We start from the raw sequence: 24,763 nt of genomic DNA on the forward strand, positions 1-24,763 counted from the left end.
CTACTCAGGAGGCTGAGGCAGGAGAATTGCTTGACCTCAGGAGGCGGAGGTTGCAGCAAGCCGAGATCACGCCATTGTACTCCAGCCTGGGTAACAGAGTGGGACTCCGTCAAAAAAAACAAAAAAACAAAACAAAACAAAAAAACACCTTTCATGTCAAGCAAGGAAATGAAGAAGTTCCTGATGCAAGGTCCCTCCACCAAAGAAATTCAAGTTCCAAACATGCTGCTGGGAAATGGGCTTCTACCTAGTAGAAAAATCTAGTATTTGGTCCAGGACAATGGGAGGAAAGGAAAAGCAAGATTAAGAATTTATAGATATCATTAGGCAGGAAGTGAACTTCAGACCGTGCAATCTGGAGTATGAGCAAAGCTGAACTGGTTTTTGGAGGGGCAGAGAAGTTACCAAAATCATCCAGATCATATGTATGCCAAACACATCATTTTAGAAAATGTTTGCAAAAGGAGAGAACTTCAAACCAAAATTGCTCTTCCTGAGTAGTCACAGACTTTGAAAAAGGAAGGAAATTGAATGCAATGAACACAGAATTCCATCTACACACAAAAATTCATGGAAAATCACTTCACAGTAAGGGGAAATGCGATGATGGTAAATTACAATTCAAATTACTACCAGATCAATGTTATTTTTCCTTTTAGATTTTATTTTTCCTTCTCTGCTTCTGTAAGCTGATGCTGTGAGAACAGGGGCTGCCTCGCTTCGATACTTAAATCAAAGTTGTCCCATGAGATTGTACAAAGGTTAACCAGCTCTGCAGCAAGAAAAACGTAGGAAGGCCATTAATTAATCCATTCACTGTCTTTCTCCCTCATCCGTTCCCACACAGCTCCCATTATCTTCCATGAACCTTAACAGCCAGTGCCGTGTCACTACTGGTGGACCTCCCCTCAGCTTCCTCTGTCCCTAAAAGTGGGGCACCAATTCATACCCAGAAAGAGCAACCACAGCTTCCACCCTCTCCCTACATAAAAATTATAGCCATTCCAGGGATACTGCTGGGCATGGACTAGCAAGACCCAAACTGGGGTACATGGTATACCAGAAAATTCGGAAGCACACCTTGGACCCAATCCAAGAGGCGCAGAGGCAGTATCCCAATGGAAGCCACCAAGAGGCAAGCCAGGAAAACAGGAGCTAACGTCAGGAATCTGCCAGGCAGGACAACCAACGGAGGACAGTGACTCCAAATTGACTGTGGGAGGTGCTGGCTTGATTCTGGGAGACAGCAGGACCCTCAACCTCTCGGGTGTAGATGCTTCCAAGAAGATGAATGTGTGTGTCTCTATGGGCACCACTGGGCATCCTGTGCATTCCATAGAGGACCCCACCTCTTTCTGGAAGCTGTAGTCAAGCTGCCCTTTCCTATGGAGACCTAAGGGTAAGCCTCATGTCAGGCCCTTCTGAGAAGTCCCCAGTACCCACGTTGAAACTTCACCATGACACTTCCCTTTGAATCTGTGCTATTTTGCAAAGTAAAAAATACCTCTTCTTTGCCATGAGTTGGACTATGTCTTAACTCCTTTGTAAGATGATAAAGTCCTTGAAGGAAATTGCTTTTGTCTTACTCATCTTTTTCTTAATCACCATCCCCACTATGTATTGAATGCACACGATGGCCTTAAGTGGAAACCAGGGACTTTCCCTCAGTTGCTGAAATTGTGGTTCCAACAGGGAGCAAAACACCCTCAGCTCAGACTCCAGCTCCTTAGGGCCCAGAAGGATTCCAGGTAAAATATTGCCTTGCTTTTTAAGTCAGGGAGTAGAGAGGGTCCAAGCTCCACACTCACACAGGAGGTGCTGCCCTTCCTTGGAGCATTGATTTCTTGCTCACGCTTTACATTTTTATTATTAAACAGATAGAAATACATTATGGAAAACACAAAATTCTACATATTTCTTACACAAAACATGAGTCCTCACTTGGGGTAGACTGTCAAGATCTCAATGTACCTTGCTCTGCCATTAAGACAATTCACTGCAATATGTAATCCTCAACACAGAAAGTGAACAGAAACGTGACCTTGTTTTACTATTGCCAGACCTAGGCATTACATGATGCTACTTCATGAAAAGGAGACGCATGGCTACCCCTGGGCTTAGCAAACCAGAAGCCCAGAGGGGAATCTCTCAGAAGAATAAATACATGAATCTATATGAAAGCCTTCCTAATCCACAGTGCTCAGTCACAGGAAGGCTTCAGTAGGTATCACTGCAATGGCGTGGCCACCTCTTTGCTACACGGAGTAGGCTGCTGCCAGGCTGGGCTCAGCTCCATCCCCCTGGGGTCTGCCTTTTTGACATCTTGTGTTTGGTCTTTGCAGGGAACTGATTCCCTCACTCTTTGTCGCTAGCTGCAAAGCCAGCACTCATCTCTGAGATGAAGGCAGGATAGGCAGCAGGACCTCCCAGGTAGTGAGCAGATGGATTAGAACTAGTTTTGCAAAGGTGAGGGGGGAAGGTTGCCATGGGATCCTAGCTCTGAGGAATGGCAAGCAGATGTGGGGGGTGCAGGGGTTGGGGGAGGCAGCAGAAATCCCATCTAATTCAATATGCTTTCCAATTAGGAGCCTTTCAAGTTAAGGTCTCCTTCAGGTCACCTTCAGCCACTTCTTGAAGGTTAAGCAGGTTTCGCTTCTAGTGTACATTATGCAAAGTGGGTAACAAGTATTTGTTGTTTATTAACATCATATATTTTACAGGCATCAGAGGATTTCAGACTTGACCCTGCCAAGCCCCCAACAGACCTGCTGCTGGGAGAGGAGCCCCCAGCAGACAAGGCCCAGTCACCCCTAGCTCAGCTCCAGCCTCTCTGCCACAAGCTGCTACACATACTGAATTTTCTTACAAGATTCTCTTTAAAAGGAGGTTCCACCACTAAGATGTTGAAAGCAAGAGTTTGACATGATGAAGCCTGCGTTCAGAATCCACACACAGTCCTGCGTTTTCTCTGCCCTAACTCCACGTGTTCACATCAGTTTGGCCTTTCAGGTTGCATGGCCTTCCCTCTATGTCCCTTGTCTGGGGACCTGAGAAGCCTCAGGTGAAAACTTGGCAGAGGCTGGTGCTTCTGATGGTATCTTGAAGGTTAAGGGCAAATCCTGAAGCATCAGTTTGCTCCCTGTCTCTTGCAGAGCACTGATAACCAAATCCACATGAGAAAGATGCAGACACCTGGTGCCCAGTGTGGGCTCACTGCCTATCGGGCTCCGCCCCTGCCTCCCAGCACGAACAGTGAAGCTCTGTGGAAGGCTGGTGACATCATTCTTATCAAAACTTGAGGGCTGAAGACTTTGGGAAACTGCACAGCCTTTCACTCCTGCCCTGCCCAAGCCCAACCTGCCCATCTGATGTGCACGGCCCAGTGCCCTGCAAGTCAGCAGTCAGGACTGCAGCAAGGAAAGTGAAGTGGGAAATGGGCTCCCCCAACCCCAACTGGGCCTTTGAGCTCCGAAACCCTTGAGCCTGAGAGATTGTCACTCGGTAGGGTTTTGGTTTGGAGCAAAAATAAACAATGGTTGCTGCATTCGCCATCTGAAATTGGTGTCGATGGATGCTCTACCATCTCTGAAATGAGAATTGTGTTCTTGTCAGCAGTGCAGTGGGCACCCAACTGATTTTTTTAGGAACTAGGTATTTATAAAGAAGCAAGACTGATCACCAGACATGTAACCAGGAGCCTCGAAGAATCCCTGGTTTTAATCATTGGAAATACTATATTTGGGTCCTATAGGATATGACCTGGAGGATCCATGAAGATCCCTTTGGTTACAACAAACAAAAATTCAGGTCATGCTAGTTGGAGCAAAAGGGGACACTCGTGAAAAGGAAATTGAGTTGTCTCATATGAGATACATCCTGGCTTCCACCACCAAAGAGCAATGGGCTCTTTTCCATGTGCATTTCAAAACATTCTCAGAGAAAAAAATCCCACTTGGCCAGGCTTGGGACAGGCCATCCCTGGCCCAGACAATCAAGGCCAAGCACGAAGGCCTTATTCACAAGGAGAGAATCAACCCTAGGGAAGAGGGTGGGATCTGGGCAGGCCACACAAGAGGGTTTAAGCCCCTAGGCCTGACTTTTTTGTGCTAAACCAGAGACTGGCAAACTACAGCTGAATCTGGTTGACTGCCTGTTTTTGTAAATAAAGTTTTATTGGCACACAGCCACACCCAGCTGCCTTCCTACAATGGCAGAATTGAGTAGCCATGACAGAAACCCTATGGCCAGCAAAGCCTAAACATTTAGTATCTGACCCTTCAGAGGAAAAGTTTGCTGACCCTGTGCTAAAGGGTAAGACATTTTAGGAGAGAGCACAACAGTGGTCCCCAGGTCTGGAACCAGCTCATAAGGAAACAGCCATCCTCCTGTCTCAGGATTCATGCTGTTTAGATGCATTCTATTAAGTAATAAAATGTAAATGTTGTGACTTGGGGTTGAATTTTGTGGATGTGGAGCCAGTGCTGTGATTTTCTTGTGTATTCTGGATTTTGGAATCTTCGGGGAAGTGAGATGTGGGAAAGATTTGATATTGGAATAACTTAGCTTTCAAGGCTCTCAAGGAAATATGCCAGTTCCCGTGATGTAATAAGAAACATGGAGGTTACAGAGTGAAATGCATTTACATTTATTTGATGACTTTTTACAGGGGATAACGGGATAGGTTTTATAAAATAGTAGCAAGTCTGCATCCTTTTGACTGAGCAGAATTGCACCACATAACTTGTGCTACCATGTGCTGGGGGTTACCCTGTGTGACTCTTCCTGGAAGGTGTGTGAGATACTGAGGGTTCTGGAACAGAAGGGACTCTTTTCCTCCTCCTGCATAGATGTCCATCAGGCAGTCATACTGGCAGGCATGGCCAACTTGAAAGCTTTCTTCAGAACCATCAAGAGGCATTCACTGATCCCTTATGGATATGAGGTGTGTTGGTAAGGACAGGAGAGGCTGCCCCATGAAGGAGTGGATAGATCTTTCCTGAAACATTATTCAGCTCCGCATCCAAGCACCGCAGGGAAAGCAACATTCCTGCTTGATCCAACCCCGGGGTGTGAAGTCCACTGGCCTCTCAGAGAGAAAGAACCAGGAGGAAGGGATGGTTGGCTCGAGCCTCTCTCCCCTCTTCTCTCTGTTAGCACCCTACCCGCCCCACACACAGTTGGCACGTGGAGAGGTAGGTGAAATGAACAAACTCACCTCCCAGATCACAGTCCCAAGGTCAGCAAGTTAAAGGTCAAGCAGAGAGTGTGGAGTCTCTCCTTAAGAGGCTTTCCTTTGAGTACCTTGGCTGGATCCCCAGACACTCTCTACTGGGCTGTTCTAAGCTCCCTTTGTCTTCCCCTCATGTGGCTGAGGTTAGAGGTTCATATTCCTGGCCTTTGGGTGCCCTGAGATAGATACCCAGGACCAACTTTGTGTTGGCCTCAGGGTGAAATGGCCTCTATGACTTCATCTTTAGGATCAAGGTAGGTTAATCATATGCTCCAACCCTTCTGAGCTGCAGAGACTATCCTGGAACTTAGTGTATGGGGCTGGAGCTTCAACAGTGATATGATGTTCCCCTGAAATTGCCCTCTGGGCATGTACCTCTTTCAGAGACCTGATGGGGAGGAAAGACAAAGTAAGGTTGAAATTAGGATCTTTCTGGGTGCACTGGCCCAATATTATCTCATAATCTCATCTCCCCCCACAAATACCAACCTAAATCCCTTATCTCAGAGGACAATGTTCTGTCCCAGCCCAGAGCAGAAAAATGCTGAGCCCACCTCGCTGTCAACTTTCTAAGCAGGTGGAGAGGAGAGCTGTCCTGTGAAGACTCTGCTCTAAAGCTGTGCCAGGCACAGCCTTTTGGAAGCTCTAAGATTTTGTCACAAAAAGCAATATGGAAGGTTCATTAAGATGAAGCCAAAATATATTCCAAGCTTAAATTCCAAAACCAGAAGACTCCTTTCAAGAAGCTTTACAGGAGCTTTTCACGACATTGAGCTCGTCTAATCCAGATACTGAATTGCTTTCTGTTCACTCATCATCATTCTTAGCATTCCTCATGAGGATACACATAAAATAAAACAAAACAAAGCAAAACCACAGCTAAACACTGTAGGAAGCAAATTAAACATGTCACACCACACGAGGCGGCATTCATGCCCCCACATATCAGGAAGCAATGAGAATCATTGCTCAGTTGTTCTCTGGGAGATACAGATACCAATGGGCTGGGGGAGATCCCTGAACACCAGAGAGACCTTGACCCCAGACGGTGCCCAGGCTCTTGACATCCTCACGAGAAGGAATTCAAGGATGAGTCAGAAAATAAAGCAAGTATGGAGATTTACCACAAAGGGAAAAGTACACACTCTAAAAAGGGAGGTGTGGGCGTACTTCAGAGTTAAATAATGGAGTCTGGGGCTGCTACCTCTATGGATTTCTTTAATCAAGGAGTGGAATATTCATGAAAGTGCTTGGAAAAAGGTGAAGATATCTTGGAACTGTGGTGCCATCCATTTTTACACCAAATATGGGTGTTCTCGGAACTGTCATGGTGCTGGTGGGTGTGTGGCTAGTATGCTAATGAGCACATAATGAGGTCCTAGGAGAAACCTAGGTCAAATCCAGCACCATGTGGGTTCCAGTCATTCTTATCCAGCTTGGTCCACACCCTGGTTTTTCAGGGTCTTCTCAGCCCGTAGGCTCCAGTCATGTGAAACTCCTGCCTGAAATGTTTTATTCTCTTGTGACCACCCTGTATTATTCCTGTCTCAAAACAATGACCTCAGAATAACACCTGAGTTATTAGGATAGACTACGACCCACACTGAGGTCTCAGGGTGATCTGCTAGAACATCAGAGTCCTCCTGGATGAGTTAGTGGACGTCGGGACAATTTCAGAGAAGCAAGCAGCACAATCCTTTCTTTCCACAGACTCCCAGCACTGACCATTTATTGTTTCATCACAGGGCCAGGTTGCAGGCGAACCCTCTCATTATTTATATTTCCTCTACAATAAAGAGTGCCAGCAACCTGAGATTCCATTCATTAATCTAAGCAGGTGAAAGCCAGCAGGCCTGCAGCTGGAAATGGTTTCAGGAAAATGAAGCAGAGATTGCCTTCCTTCAATGTCTTATGGTAGGATGATCACTGAGCCTCTATCAGTCCTCAAAACAGGGACAAATGACACCTATTACTTCCCTGATAAAGTTTCGATGTGTGTATTCATGGGTAAAAAGCTAGGTAAATGACTAGGAAGACCACCTTTCAGTCCCCAAATAAAATAAGACTAAATAACAGTGAGGTTCAATCTCCTTCAGGGAGATTGGCAGAAAGGATGGAGTTGTCAAATTGAAGAGGGACCACTGCTTTTTCCATTGCCATCATATTAGTGCCTCCGCACTTTCTAAACTCGTATTTGCTCACCACTGAGGTTGAAGTAGGGATAAAAGTGGGGGGGAAGGGAAGGCAAACATTTGCTTAAGAGATCATTGTTTCTATAGCTGTTTGCTGTGTTTTCTTCCTGAGCCAAACACCACACACCTGTCTCCTAAAGAAAAGACAGAGCCTGTTTAACCAGCAGCATAAGCAGGTGTTCTCTCGCTGTCCTAAATGGACTGCTTATTCTTGCAAGCAGAAACATGCTGCTCTAAACAAATGCCATCCAGTTGCTTCTAAATCTGTATGTCTGAAACACCTAGGGGGGCTTGCCATAAATAAAAATTCCCAGACTGTACCTCCCAAGATTCTAATCCAGTTGGTCTGGGCGGGGGCCCAGGAATCTGAATGTCGAGTAGGCACTTCTGCTCCTCCCTGGGAGTGCCGGGAGCTGGACACAGCAGCTATTCTGCATTCCCATACCTCATGTTAGCATTCTAGAGTAGAAAAAAGGAACTTGGAGATCATCTTACTCAGTCTCTTTGTTTTACACAGAAATAACATTGAATCTGAAAGAAAGAACCTGATTTGACCGGTCAGGGCTGAGACTGGCAGAAAATCTCTGGTCCAGGCTGCCTGCCTCTTGCTGAATTGAGAACTGTGGGATATGTTTCTGTAAAGGGCTAGAAGCAAATAACCTTGGGAGCAGGAGAGGCTTATTAGGAGTCATCTATAGAAAGAAGCCTTTGTTCGGAAAAGATGGCTTTGAAAAAGCAAATGTTAGTGTAAGATGCTATATTAGAGGAAGGGCCCGGGAAAATCCGGCCTGGGGCACAGGGGCACAAGAACTGGTCTTTGTTCGGCCATCTGCAGTCTGCGTCTGAGTGCCCAGGGAAGAGGCAGGAACTCAGATGGCTAATAGCTTTTGAACTCCAAATAAAAGGGAAACAAAGTCATTCTTAAACAAAAGGACTGTAGTCTTGAAACAATTCTTAAAGAGAAAGGCCCCGTTGATGTGTATTCCTCCCAAGTGGAACTTAATTAGGCCACACATGTTCATGCACTTTGCAGACACCGGAAAATCCAATCCTTTCTGTATTCCTAGATCCAGGAGGAGCGTGGGTAGCTTACAACTGCCTCAGTAGCACTATATGGATTGTCAGAGATATTATGTAAATAATTATGGAGTTACCTCTGATAACATGTATGCCCATAACGGAACCACTTCTGGGTACCCTGTGCACACCCTTCACCCCAATTCTTACTGAACCACAGGGCCCAGAACAGAGTAGATGCTGAGAACCCTGGCCATGGGCCTGTCAGGCAGGGATGTGCACATTGTGGATGTGCTTAGTGTGGATAATGGGGATTCCTGGCAAATTTTAGACCTGGGTAATAGCGAACACAATTATTTCTAAAATTCTGGGTGTTTCAATTTTCATTCCATTAAAACTTGCATCATGAAATGGGGGCCCTCTGAAAAATTCTCAGCAAAAAGGAAATAGGAAGAAGCAGGGCCTCCCTGGGAACTTGCCCTACAGTTTGACTGATTTGTGGACCAACTGTGACGTGTTGAGCTCATCACTTTATTCATTTAGAAATGTCTGCAGTGCACGTATCCATGGGTTTCTAACCACATGGCCATTAAGCAGAGCTGACAAAATTGAGGCCCTGTGATATCCTCACAGGTACTGACAGAGCTGGGACAAGGACCCGGGAGACCTCCCACACAGCATCCTTTCTACACCAAGACACAGCCTTGATGACCTCTTCTCTGCGGACATGAATTTCCAAATTATTAGCTCTTTCCTGAGTAATCAGTGACATCTCATCTCTCCTGGATTTGCATGGAGTCTTCTGGAAGATTTGGGGTCAGTCTCTACAGCAACTGCATCTTAGTGTGATCCCCCCGTGAGTCAAGCCTTGTGTGACGCTTCCCCTTGTGTGGAACCAGAGACTTGATTCTAGCCAACAGAGTATGTCAGAGGTGATGGGATGCCCCTCACTAAAGGTCATGTTACATGCCAAGTGGTAGAAAGTGACCTGCCTGATTGTGTTATGCTGTAGGACAGGAGTCCCTAACCATGGGGCCATGGACCAGTACCAGTTAGGAACCAGGTTGCACAGCAGGAGGTGAGTGGCGGGTGAGTGAGCAAAGCTTCATCTGTATTTACAGCTGCTCCTCATTGCTCACATTACCACCTGAGCTCCACCTCCTGTCAGATTAGCAGCGGCATCAGATTCTCATAGGAGCACAAACCCCATTGGCAACTGTACATGTGAGGGTTCTAGGCTGTCTGTTCCTTATGAGAATCTAATGCCTGATGATCTGTTACTGTCTTCCATCACCCCCAGATGGGACCATCTAGTTGCAGGAAAACAAGCTTAAGGCTCCCACTGAGTCTACATTATGGTGAGTTGCAGAATTATTTCATTATATATTACAATGTAATAATAATAGAACATGCACAATAAATGTAATGTGCTTGAATCATCCTGAGACTGCCCCCCACCCCACCCCTGGTCCATGGAAAAATTGTGTTCCATGAAACAGTCCCTGGTACCAAAAAGGTTGGGGGTTGCTGCTGTAGGAGACACTCTCACAGTTGACTGAAGTGAGATTACTTGAAGACATAAGCTGCTATCCTGTACGAACACCACATGGCAAAGAACTGCAGACAGTCTTTAGGTGCTGAGAACAGCTGCAGCTACAGCCAGCTAGAAAACAGGACTCAGTGTAGAGCCACAAGGGACTGAATTCTGCCAACAACCACACGAGCTTGGAAGAGGAACGCAGCTTGGCTGATATCTGACCACAACCTTGTAAGAACCTGAGGTCCCAACTAAGCCATGCCGTCTCCTGACCCACAGAAGTCGTGAAAGGATAAATGCACAGTCGATTCTCATTATACACTATAGTTATGTTCTGTGAAGTCACCATGAATGCCGAATTAGCAAATACCATTGCTGCTATGGGGAATACAGGGTGAGTCTCTGGTCACGACATTTTTTGGTTACCAATCAATATGTAACCTTGTTTTATGTGTGTTTCTGTTGACAGACACCTGATCTAATATATATTGTCGATTCGTAATATTGAACAACTCATGGCCAACAATGCCACAACTCATGCCTGAGTGAAGCTTCTCTAACACACGGATTTCCTCCAGGAAGCACATCACAGCCTTCTCGTGCTTGGGAACGCCAGACGGCTCTTCAGTGCTGTGCTTGGGACCATTTTAAACAGTGAAATCACCATCAAAAACACAAATTGGTGATGAACCTTGGCACTAAATAGACTGTGAAAAGGACAATTGTTTACAGCGTGTGAGCTGGAGCAAGAAGGCAGAGCGTTGCTTTGTTCAACTCAGTGGGATGTGCACCTTGAGTGACTCAAAAGTTTCAAAGTTCTGTGCACATCCACCAGTGAGCACGAAAGCCCCTCGGGTATCGATTTTGGGGTTACAAATCAATTTCAGCAGTGGGAGAATTCACAAATACAGAATCTGCAAATGATGAGGATAGGCTGTTTTGTTGTTTTCAGCTGCTGAGTTTGTGATCACTTGTTAGGCAGCCATTGCCAACTAACTCAGTCTCTCACTGCTGTCACTCTGCCTGCCGGCAAACCCCAGCCAGGCTCCCTCTCGGAAATAAAATTCTGTTTCCGGTGAACATGCTGTTTCATACTCCGACTTTCTTTGCCTTCAGCCTTCCCTTGAACGTGACTCCTGTTCTGCACGTATGAGGACGTTAAACAAACACTGTTCTTCTGACACAACCTTTCTGTTATTTGAGTGTTTTATGGTACATTCCTAGAACTCCTGTGTATTAGAAAAACACAAGGAGGTGAAAGGCTTTGCTGCCCTTCATAAAGATATGGTCTCTGTAGCAGACACAACTCCTTCCCTCAGCCTGGCTTAAACATGAGGTCAGATCTCCTTTATTCTTTGGTTTAAATCATCACATGGTTTAAGCCTTTTTCTTATCCAGCAAGATCATTTTTCTTGCTTTTATAAGAATCCCACTTCCTTTTCCTGACGGATCAAAGAATTTCAGAGTTTACTCACCATGACTCACCCATGCCCCAGCCAAGTTCACAGGATCAAGAGAAAACCAGGAAAGTCGCTCTGTCCTCTGGCCAGCCCAGGTCTTGGCTGCCTTGCTGTGGTTGTTGCCCTGCTGCACGATTTCTCAACCCCAGGGTCACCAGCCACCAGCTCCTTTCCTTTGCTCTCTTCTATACCATTACAGAAAATTGGATGAATACCTCTATGTGACTGAAGCAGCGACTGTCCCCTCTCATATCTGTCCCTCAGTGCAGGCACCCTCACCCTTTGGACACAACCCTGAATATCAGACCAGCCAGATATGTCCCACATTGGTCAGCAGAACTGAAGCTGAGAGATCCCAGACCCTGCACCGTACAGTCCGGGCTTAGCACTGTCTCCAGTAACTGAGCTGAGTAGGTTGACAGCTGTGCATAAAGCTATCGCTTCTCCCAAGGCTTGCACAGAAGATTTAGTGGGCAGGTTGCTAGCACCTTCTACTCTCCACTCAACATTGTCTCAGAGACCATCATATAACCCTCCACATTAGTGCACCCCTCACCTTCCAAGTGTGGAATCTGCCCCTTCCTCAATCAGTCCTCAAAACCAGCCTGCCCTCAAGAGGGGGGAAAGAAACCCTCCCAGCTGTATATACAGATCCTCCTCCTTTTACAAGGGGGTTATGTCCTGATAAAGCTATTGTAAGTTGAGAATATCATAAGTTGAAAATGCACTCAATACACTTCATCTACTCAACATTATAGCTTAGCCTAGCCTACTTTAAACATGCCTTAGCCAACAGTTGGGCAAAATTGTTTCACACAAAGCCTATCTTATAATAAAGTGTTGAATGTCTCATGTAATTTATTGACTTCTGTACTAAAAGTCAAAAACAGAATGGTTGTGTGGGTAGCATTGCAAAGTTGAAAAATCACAAGTCAAACCATGGTAAGTTGGGACCCTCTGTGTTAAAAAATACTATCACAAAGGAGCTCTGAGTGGGACACAAACATTCTTATGTTGAACTGCACCACTGCAGCACAGGACTTAGATAAATGAAGAGAAAGAACAACATTACGTTTATGACATTGGGAGAAAAATCTGATTGTCCACACACAATTAGCAATGTTTCCCCATCCCAGGGACTCAGAGTGACTTGGCTATTTCCCCATGTTGCTAGGTTAATCATCATCATCTGCTTCAATGCAGCAAAATAGGAGGAGAATTAATGAACCATTTCACAGCAAGCACTCGCTGCGTCTCAGCATAGGCTTACAGAGTAGCCTCAAAAATAAATTACGCAGACCTGCTATATGCTTGCAGAATGGATAGAAGAGCTAACAAAGCCACAATTCTCCCTTCTTTGAAGCCTCTGCACAAAATATATAGTTTTCCACTTTGGTTGATTCCCCTAGGGTTTTGTATTGGTGGTGATTGATTTTCTTCTTTTATCAATTGATGCTGTGTTCTCAGATCACTGAACATTAGAGATGTTACAATCTCATTTGCAGAAAGCTATAAAAAGTTATATTTGGAGAATGAGGGACAATACATAAAAAGCATTCTGAAGCATGCTAGCACTTTGGCCTATAAAATGAAGATAATTGTAATAATTTATCACATAATTCTGCTTAAGATTTAATTATGTTGTGACTTTGAGATTTCTTCTTTCAGAATTTATAACTGCAATGAATCTTAAAACAATAAAGGAGTTGGAGAAAAAAAGCAGAAGAAAATCCTTGATGTAAAAAAGATATAAGCACAGAATTCTTCAAAGAAAAAAGAAGAATGAGACAAATGTATGTGCCAATGATTACTCTCAACTCAGCCATTAGCTCATTTGCATTACTTTAATATATATCACCTGCTCATAATATTCCACTTGGCTTCAAAATTCTTCCTCCCTCTATGGCAGAAGTGATTGGACATTATTCTCATATGACTTCTTTATCCTAGATTTCTCCTGTTTTAACAGCTACATTCCAAACTAATATTAAGAACTGTCACATGATACCATTTACAAATCATCGGAAGCATGCATGGAATTCAAAAGGGATAAAGTAGCATTCTCCAAAATATTTTATGGGCATTCTTATTTGTGCTTCACCGATTCTGAAAAGTGTTTGAGGCTTCTCACTAATATATATGTATTAAAATAGAATTTTTTAAAGTAAGAGAAGAAAACTGTGGGAACAATGGAAAACGAGGATAGGAAAAGTAAGATGAGGTCAGTGCACCTGTATTATTCAACTAGTACTGCAGAAGTGCTGCATAATGGACAATGACAAAATCTCTGTCGCTGACAATTGCAGCATTCCCTTTGCACTCATAAGCCTGTGAGTCAGCTGGGGGCCTCTCTCACTGCAGACCCTGCTGGTTCTGCTCCACAAGTCTCTCACCTTCCTGGGACCAGAGAAGCCAGTTGGGGAGTGTTCTTTTCATAGTGAAGGCTGAGCATAGGCTGGCAAATGGAAATGCATGATGCTTCCTAAGGCCTCAGACCTGGCAACTATCAGTTCCACTTTCCACGTCTTATGTAAGTTGAAACTCTAAAGCAAATCTGCACAAGGAATGGGATTCTGGGAAATGTAGTTACCAGACTTAGATGTCTATAGTGACGGTGGTAAAGGTGAGGGTGATGGTGTGATGGTGATGGGTAGTAATGATGATAGTGGTTATGGTGGTAACAGTGGTGGTAATGATGGTGATGATGGTGACAGTGGTAGTGACAGTGGTGGTTATGGTGGTGATGCTGTTGGTGGTGATAGTGGTGGTGGTGGTGGATGATAATGGTGGTTTTGGTGGTGACAGTGGTGGGTGGTGATGGTGCTGATAGTGGTAGTGATAATGGTGGTTTTGGTGGTGATGGTGGTAGTGGTGTTTATGTTGGTGGTGAAGATGATAGTGGTGATAATGGTAGTGATGTGATGGTACTGGTGGTGGTGGTGATGGTGGTGGTGGTGATGATGATGGTGCTGGTAGCAGTGATGTGATGGTGGTGGAGGTGCAGTGGTGGTGGTGGTGGTGGTAGTGGTGATGGTAATAGTGGTGATTATGTTGGTGATGAAGGTGATGGTGGTGATAATGGTAGTGATGTGGTGGTGCTGATGGTAGTGGTGGTGGTGATGGTGGTGGTGGTGATGGTAGTAGTGATTATGTTGGTGGTGAAGGTGATGGTGGTGATAATGGTAGTGATGTGATGGTGGTGGTGGTGGTGGTGACGGTGGTGATGGTGGCGATAATGGTAGTGATGTGACGGTGGTGGTGGTGGTGGTGACAGTGGTGATGGTGGCGATAATGGTAGTGATGTGATGGTGCTGGTGGTGGTGGTGGTGGTGGTGCTGCTGCTGGTAGCAGTGATGTGATGGTGGTGGAGGTGCAGTGGTGGTGGTGCTGACGGTGGTGGTGGTGGTGATGGTGGTGGTGATGGTGGTGATGATGGTAGTGATGTGATGGTGGTGGTGGTGGTGGTGGTGGTGGTAACAAGCTGACAATAGATAATTAAGCACAGTATGAAAATGTTCAGTCCCTGAGCACCTTTCTAGACATAAGCTTGAAACAACTTTTATACTTTCTAGAATTCAATTCAAAGGGAAACATGATCACAGAGGCTGTAAGATTCACTTAGGGATGGGTCATTTATAATTCATTGTGGAGCAGGTTCTTTTTGTGTGAAGTTTTATCTTCATCAATTTCAGTCACTTCTGTTTTTTATCTGATGATTCCACTGTTTTCTCTGTTTTCTTTTTCTGTGACCCTTATGTCTGTCATATGTCTCATTTTTTTCATCCTTTTACATTTGGGAAAAGTTTTCCTGACCCCACCTTTGCTTTGTAATCTCAAACAGTTGTTCTTTTCCATTTCTTTCTTTTTTAGAATATTTTGTTCTTGGTTTATGTACTAAAAATTTTACATCTCTCTATTAATTGGAATATTATTCTTAGATTTTTTCTGTATTGCAAATGACCATAATTTTTCTGTTTATATTTTTTTCTGTTTCTTTATCCAGGTCTTCCTTGTTTGAGCTAGAAATCAAAAGGTATCTGAGACAAATATCAATCAATTTAGAGGTTTATTTTGCCAAAGTTGAGGATGCACCCAGGGAAAAGAAACACAAGTTACAGTAGGATCTGTGGCCTGTGCTTTATCCAAAGAGAGTTTCATGATCATCAATATTTAAAGGCAAAAGAGCAGGCAGGAGTGAAAGGAGGAAAGAAAAAAAATGGAGGGCAGGCAATGAGGCAAGCAGTTACATTCTTGTGAGGCTCTGATTAGTGCTCACTGCATCGACATTTTACATAAAAGGAGAGGAGTAGGGGGAGAGTCAATAATGTATTCCTCTCAAACTCAGTAAATCTACATTCTACATAAGATAAAGTTAGCCTGTGAAAATACAGCTTTCTGTTTGGGAACAAAGAAAGGCAGGTTTTGTTTGTTTGGTTGTTTCTGTTGTGTGTGTTTTGTTTTATTTTGTGTGAATCAGTTCCCAGGCTGAACTTTTCGCCTTTGGCATAATGACTTTGGGGTCTTGAGATTTTATTTTTCTTGCACGGAGTTTAGGTCTCCTCCTCTGCCTGGTGACTCTTGGTCTTCTGTTTCGGATTAAGAAAACAGGATGGGTATCTTGTGTTGGTTCTCTCTGTGGCTGGGTCTCTATGGTATGGTAGGATGTGTTCAATTATTTTAGAAAATAGGCTATGGTGGTTTCTCTTGGAACATCTACAGGCCACCTCTGCTATGGATCAAGGAGTATATATTCTTTGTGAACTTGTGACTTATCAGGACTTTAATAACCCCCCTGCATACCCAGTTAACATATTGCAGGAAGTTGCTTCCCCACATATTCCATTAGCCGACATATTTCCCTCTAACTAGCAGTGTCAGCATTTTCCATTAAATAATCCATGACTTCTCATACTATTTGCCTTTGCCAACTTCATCATATATTCAAACTCCTTCTCTAATAGTAGGGCTATAAGAACTAAAAATCAACACAGCTTTACAGCATTTTTAATATTTGGAAAAGTCACTTCCCCTCATAATACTTTCTTTCAAAACATCTAAAATTTATTCTTAACATTTTTCTTCCACATGAACTTTGGATTTATTTTAACAAGTTTTCCCAAAAATAGTATAGAGACTTTGTTTGGAATTAGTTTAATTTTGTAAGTTGGGAAATTTAATCATACAAAATAGTCTTAGCATCCAAAACATGTTATATAAATATTGGTATTATTTATTTTTAGATGTGTAATAATAATAATATCTATAATTATTATTTCTATGCTTTCCAAGTGGTTATAGACATTATAAAGACCTGATTTTTTATATATTACTTTCAGAATCAGCCACTGAATTCTATCAACAATCCACACATTATTTTGATTGACAGTCTGGGGTGTTTATATACAATCATACTGGCTGCAAACAGTAATACTTCTATCTTCTTCATATCAAATATATATTACCTGTTTTTGTCTTCTGTCCAGAGCCTCCAAAGTAACATTGTAATGTGTTGATAGGAATGAGAAATGAAGACCTTCACTCAGTTAATTTTTCTACAATTTCTCTATTCCTTGACTACACTGGGCAGAGGTATTTGTCTTTGCAAATAAATCATTTTTTGTTTCACTTATTAATCCTATCACCTTATAATTCATTAATTTCTGATTTCATCTATATTATGTTCTAATTCCCTACTTTGAGTAACTTATATATTTATTTTCTTCTTAATCTGGAAATGTAAGAACTTAGGGTTAATAACTGGCCTCTCCAGATACCTTGGAAAGCCTTAGTTATGTAGTGTCTTCCTTTTTAATAATTTTCTAAATAATCTGAAATAATATTTGATATCCTGTTAGTTATCTGGGAGGTCTTTTATTTGTTATATCTTAACTAATTGGGTTATCCTTTCTAAATGTTTATTATAAATCTTGAATTTTAGAAAACTATGTTCGTGAATAATAAGTTTTGCTTTGAGGATTTTATAAAGCCAAATATATGCAACTTTTGTAAATGTTCCATGGACATTCGAAAATTAGTAGTCCTATTAGTATGAGCTTTATCTTTTCTAAGTCTTATATTATCATTGTGATAGTCTGAACAGCGACCCCTCAAGATATACAGGTCCTAATCCCTCAAACCTTTGGATATTACTTTATAGGACAAAACTTTGCAGATGTGATTAACAGTTTTGAGATGGGGAGATCCTGAATCTACTTAAAGGAAAAAAAAACTGAGCCAAAATTAATAAAAGTAGAGAGTTTATTTGGGCCAAATTTGAGGACTGCAACCCAGGAGCATAGATCCAAATTGCCCTGAATCTACATTCTAATTAATAGCAGTTACAAGTGGGATTTTAAAGAAAAAAAGGAGAGGCAGTTCCTAAGTTGTTTACCAAGAATTTACATTAAAATAACATAGTCTATTCAATGTCTACACATTGTCCTTTGTATCACTAATTCCAGGAACAGGATATATAGGTGAGACAGCTGGTCTGAAATGCTTTTAAACAATTGCCCCAGCATAGGTGTGGAAGGGTGGGGTGAGACTGAAACCCTATGCTCAAGTCTCTCTGAGTCTGGTAAGTTCTGCCCACTTCGTTCAGACTGCTCTCAGATATTTTCTTTTCTCACCTGGATTATCCAGGTATGCCCTAAATGCAAATCACAAGTATCCTTACAAGAGAGAGGCAGAGAGAGATTTGATATAGAAGAAGAAGGCCTTGTGACCACGGAAGCTGGATGCTGTGCCGCTGGCTTTGAAGGTAGAGGGAGGGGCCAGGAGCCAGGGAATGTAAGGAATGCAGCTCCAAGCTAGAAAAGGCAAGAAAGGGCAAGAAAATGGGTCCTCCCCAGAGCCTCTGGAGGCGGTGAGGCCCTCCTGACATCTCCATTTCAGCCAGTGAAACTGATTACAGCCTTCTGACCTGCACAACTGTGAGACAGTCAATATGTGTTGTTTTAAACCGTCACATTTGTGGCAACTTGTTATGGCGGCCATATGCAACTAATTCTCTTTTCATGGTTTCCTGATCTACCATAGAGTAGTGATATTGATAAATTCTTCCTAATAGTTGTATTTTGATCATTTCTTCTTGACTTTTAAAATATGAATTTACAATGCCAGTACTGGGTTTCTCAGCATATGAAGGCTAAGGACCATTTTCACTAATACCTTTCAACACGACATGACTTTTATTGCCACTTTAAGGCTCCTTGAGTTGATGCCTACATTTTCTTGATATTGAAATCATCATTTTCTCTGTCATGTGAACTTTCCTCTCTCTCTTTCCCCAGCCTTTTATTTTAAATTGTAAAAGAGCTCTCCTTAATACTTATTTCTTGTATCATATGGTCCAATTTTTCTTCCTATTGTAAGACTTTGCTTTGATATAGTAGAATTTAAACTCCCAACTTTTATTAACATAACCAAAATGCTTGACCCTTATGCCTCTCATCTTGTTTTGTTAGGCTTTCCATTTTACACTTTATTGTAGCTTTCTTTTATATTCCATGTTATTTGTACGATGGTATTTTTAAAATTGTACCAATGAATAATTTTTTTAAAATATCTATTTAAATGTGTTCTCTAATTATCTAAGTCAAGAATAAAGCAATTGTTTTGGCTCCTTTTTACATAAGACTTATTACGCTATCTCTTCCTATGCACTCGATTATTTCCTAGTCTTTGTTAATTTACTTTCACATTATAGACCCAGATCGATATATATTATCATTGCTATTTTTAATAAAGTAAAAATTATTTGAGTTTTTTTTCTCTTTTTAGGCCATTTTTATGTAACTCATTTATTCATCCAATAAATATTTATTGAGAATCTATACTATGAGCCAGACACTGAGCTAAGAAGTGGCGGAAGCTTAGTGATCAGGACCACACAGCGTCTGCCTAGGCCTCATGGGCCATGGTGCTGTGTGGTCTCTGTATTCGATCCATTTCAGTTCTCACCCACCCTGTGTTCAGACCACCTTGAACTGGGCTTGGTTCTTCAGAATCACCGTTACCCACCATGTCACCAAGCCACCATGTCCTGAAGCCACCATGCCACTATGTCCCTACACCACCATGCTACCCCATTACCACACCACATCACCATGTCACCATGCCACCCATGCCATCATGTCACCATGCTACCACACCATCATGCCATCATTCCACCATGTCACTATGCCACCACATCAGCTCACCACCATGCCACCATACCACCATGACATCATGCCACCATGTTGCAATGTCCCCATGTCACCACCTCACCACACCACCATGCCACCACATCATCATGCCATGTCACCATGTCACACACATCATGCTACCATATCACCATGTCATTATGCCACCATACCACAATACCACCATGTCACCATGCCACAACATCACCATGCCACCATATCACATCATCATGCCACAATGACATGTCACATCACCATATCACCATGCCACCATATCACCACGTCATCATGCCACAATGCCACGATACCGCCATGTCACCATGTCAGCATGCCACAACATCACCATGCCACCATATCACCACATCATTAGGCCACCATGCCATGATACTGCCATATCACCATGTCACTGTGCCACATGACCATGCCACCATAGCACCACATCATCATGCCACAATGCCATCATGTCACATCACCATATCACCATGCCACATCACCATGCCACCATATCACCATGTCATCACACCATAATGCCACGATACCACCATGTCACCATGTCAGCATGCCACATCACCATGCCACCATAGCACATCATGCCACAATGCCATCATGTCACATCACCATATCACCATGCCACCATCTCACCATATGATGCATGTTACTTACTGTGCCACTGTGTCATGATGCACCCTGTCATACTCGACTATGTTATGAAGTCACCACACCACCATCTCACCCTGTCACCATACTGCCATGCACCATGCCACTGTTACCTGCCCCCTGGTAGGTGTTTGCCTGTTTATTTCCCTCTTGTCCCTTGGACTGTGGGCTTCACAAGGGCATGGACCTTTCTGGTTTTGTTCAAAATTTTGCTTACTAGTACAATGCATTGGCACCTTGCAACCATTCAATAAATGTTTATTAACTAAAGGGGTGAATAAGTAAGCGCTTTTTTTTGGTAATTAATTCCTTATATTGACTGCTTTTATGTTGGCTAGAATATCTCTTAACTAATTATAACAGAGAATGTGAATGGTCATTTTCTAATCCCCAATATAACCGAGGATGACCTTGTGTTGTAAGAATGCGGCTGGGTATGATCGTCTCTGTACCCAGTTTTGACTCAATTTTTACCTCTTAGAAGTGTATGAATTTGGGAGCATCATCCCCTGGCTTTTGTAGAAGAAATGTCTGATGCAGATTAATTTTTGTTTGTTTTTAAATAATCTGCCTTCCTTTCTCTTTTGTCTAAATATACGTGAGTTTTTATCTTTTTCCTTTAAAAAATACTATGTAGTGTGCTGGTCTTGCCTGGTATATGGTGAGTGTTCTTCCCCTTGCAGATTAAATCTTTGCTGTATCCAGAGAAGTTTTCATCAATTACAACCTCCCTTGAACTGTCCTGTCCACAGGCCGGTGGCCAAGTGACCTTCCCCCACCCACCACCATGTTGAGAACTAGGAAAGATATAGAGGAGGATTAAAGGTAGATGAATGTAGGGAGGAGGAATAAAGGTAGATGAATGTAGGGAGGAAGAATAAAGGTAGATGAATGTAGGGAGGAGGAATAAAGGTAAATGAATGTAGGGAGGAAGAATAAAGGTAGATGAATGTAGGAACACCACTGATGGCTTCAAAGATAGTCCTTGTGCAGCAAGAGGGTGTCCGCTCTGTTTTCTGATTAATGTGGACTCAAACAAGGATCACCCGGGGGTCAAAGTCTTTTCCCCACTTCTCTGGGACCTGCTACACTGATCTCCTGCAGTGGACTGGGAGTAGTTCCCTGTGTTCCTCAATCAAACCCAAGCTCTGCTAAAATATACAAATAGTCATCCTAAACTCTAGGTCCGACATTGGCCCTAATTTTCAAAGCTGTTGGATGTTTCTATTTTCAGGATTTTTTATTTTTTTATTTTATTTTATTTATTTATTTATTTTTTTAAAACGGAGTTTCGCTCTTGCTGCCCAGGCTGGAGTGCAATGGCATGATTTCAGCTCCTGCTCACTGCAACCTCTGCCTCCTGGGTTCAAGCGATTCTCCTGCCTCAGCCTCCCAAGTAGCTGGGATTGCAGGTGGCCACCACCATCCCCAACTAATTTTTGTATTTTTCGGAAGAGATGGGTTTCACCACATTAGCCAGGCTGGTCTCGAACTCCTGACCTCAGGTGATCCTCCCACCTCAGCCTCTCAAAGTGCTGGGATTATAGGCGTAAGCCACCACACTCAGCCTGTTTTCGGGATATTTTAATGGAAAGTGATGGAGTATGAATCTGGCCTGCTCAGGTAGCTCTAGGTCAGCCATGAAATCTACGTCCTGATAAGGAGCCTGGAGAGGCTTCCTCAAATCTCCAGGCCATGGCATTGCCAGTGTAACACTTGCATCTCCTGACTTAGCCCAGCACTGACAAGCAGACCTCACGGGTGTCCTTGCCCGGCACTGCCAAGCAGACCTCTGGGGTGTCCTTCTGCCACCTTTGTGATTCCTCCATCCTGTTCTCCCTGTCTGTTTACCTTGGTGATTTTCTTGTCCCAGCCCAGCGTCTCTTTATCTCACGGCCTCTGTGATCCAGTTAGTTAGGAGAGAGTTTTGAGCAGGTGCAATTAGTGTGGAGTCTCCGGGGCCTGCACTCACACATGCGAGATCCTGACAAGCCCCGAGTCCTGGAACAGCCGCACCCTGCAGCAGCACCCATGGAGCAGCCTTCAGGCCCCGATGCTCCTTTCAAACAATCAGAAGCTTCTGTGGGCCAGAGCTGTCCATAGGGCCTTTGAGAGCCTGGGGAGGTAGAAGGGACAGTGAGGCATCCACAGCAGTGTCTGCAGGGAAAGGGGGGCTGACCTGTCCCCTGGCACAGCAAGATGAGTAGCCCACGCTTTGACTATAGGATGCTCTTATGTGTCCACACGTCATAAAACCAGGGCAGCTCTGTGAAGAGAAAATGAAAACCCCCCACTTCCACTAGGGGTCTGTGAGTTGATTTGAAATGCAAATATGAAATCTCTGCATCGCTGCATCTAGGCAGCAGGACAGTCAGCAGCAAGCTGCAGACGTGCCACCATCCTGTCTGCAGCAGGAGGCCCCACATACAGCCTGACAGTCAGGCCAAGCCATTTGGCCATTCACCAGCGCTGCAAGCTCAGGCAGGTTCCTTAACCTGTCTCAGTTCCTGCTTCTGAGAAGTAAAGCTAATGGGGTCTATGTCATGAGATTACTGGAAGATTAAGTAAAATAACAAGCATCAGCAGCTGACATAGAAAGTGTGCCTGAGAGGTGGATGGATGGCTCCCTGGCCCCTCTCTTTGTCTTGTGGGCTGAGTCCCTCCTGATCCCCACAGGGCAAAAGACTAGCTAATTTTCAGTAGTTTAAGCTGGTTTGCAGCAGCTAAACTCCGCATTTCTTTGACCGTTTGAACAGGAAACCTGAGATGAGGGAGCGTTTGAATTGGCTTATGCAAAAAACAATTATTTGCTGGAGGTTAGCTGCTGCATTATGAATTTTTAACCTCCCATAAATCAAACTGTAAAAATGGACAAAGGCTGAGTTTCCTGTGCCAGGACCAAAATAGACACCGCCCGCGCCTCTCAGACAATTCCGATTATGTTTCCACAACCAAATCATGCTGAGATGAATAGCTGGAATATTTATATTTAGGTCCTAAAGTATAATGTAAAATAAATGAAAACGGTCTATCTTCTTGGCACTGAAACTGTGCCACCATATCCATTTACAAAGACGATAACTCAAAGACCAGGCTGTGCAGAGAGTATCATGCGCCTGGGGTGGGATTTTGCTTCTCTGCTCCCATCGCTTTTTCCTGAAACTGTCGTCACCAGATACCCAATACTAAATGATTAATAGAAAATCCCCAGCGAGTCAGTCCACTGCAAGGTTTACAGTGAATCCTTTTGTGAACGCTTTATACTGAGCAATACAAATGCTTTAAAAGATCCAGGAGACGGAATCTTGTAACTGCAGAGGACAGTATTTTAACTAAAGAAAGCTTTTATTCACTTGACAAACATATCTTTCTCTGGCAACTCCTATGAGCTACAAACTTAGAGGAATATCATAACAACCAAGAGATTTTTCTTCTTTCAATTTAGTGGTAAAGGGAGATATGAAAGCACCTGATTTACTATGAGGCAGAAAGAAACACGAGCTCAAGAGTGTTACAAGCAAATGTTACAGGCTTCTAGAAGGGAAGACCATACCAAAAAGGTGAAGTTGGAGCTGAACTTTAAAGGTTGATAAAGGTTTTAGTATGGAAAATAGAGCTCCAGAGGCCAAGAGAAATGTGGCTACACTGAGGTGAAACTGGCAACAGGGTGTGGAGTGAAAGTATATGATGCAAAAAATAAGTCGAAAGCAAGTATAGGCCAGGCACAGTGGCTCACACCTGTAATCCCAGCATGTTGGGAGACCGATGTGGGAGGGTCACTTGAGGCCAGGAGTTCGAGACCAGCCTGGCTCACAAGGCAAAGCCCTGTCTCTACTAAAAGCACAAAAATTAGCCAGCAGTGGTGGCACACACCTGTAGTCCCAGGTACTTGGGAGGCCGAGACAGGAGGATCGCTTAAACGCAGGAGGCAGAGGTTGCAGTGAGCCTAGATCATACCGCTGCGCTCTGGCCTGGGTGACAGAGTAAGACTCCATCACCAAAGAAAATAAAGCAATGTGTGAAGCAATTTGGAATAAAGAAGATAGAGCCTTATGGGAGACTGGAGGTTTTTAAAGGCTTCTAACAAAAGGACTGATATGACATCAGCAGTGTGAATGAATCCATTCATTCACTTAACAAATATTTCCCGAGCTCCTCAGTGAGGGATGAAGTGGTAGGTAACAAAACCGATAGGCTCCTGCCCCCGTGGAGTCACAGTTTCACGGGGTGACGAGCATTAGCAAATAAACCTGTTAAGTAAATGGAGTAGGTTGATGCAAAAGTAATTGTAGTTTTCGCCATTACTTTTAATGCAATGACTTTTGCGTCAACCTAAAATAATTACAGGCAGAAGAGAGAACTAGGTAAGAAGGGTGTTTAGGGTGGTGTCCAAGGATAGCAGGGAGCCCTGACTAATACTGGGGGTTGCAGAGAGGAGAGAAGGCATCGCTGAGGATCTGGCATCCACACTGGGTCCTGGGGGGTCA

This window comes from Mandrillus leucophaeus, unplaced genomic scaffold, assembly GCF_000951045.1.
Source record: "Mandrillus leucophaeus isolate KB7577 unplaced genomic scaffold, Mleu.le_1.0 Scaffold21, whole genome shotgun sequence".
In the NCBI taxonomy this organism is placed as follows: Eukaryota; Metazoa; Chordata; class Mammalia; order Primates; family Cercopithecidae; genus Mandrillus; species Mandrillus leucophaeus.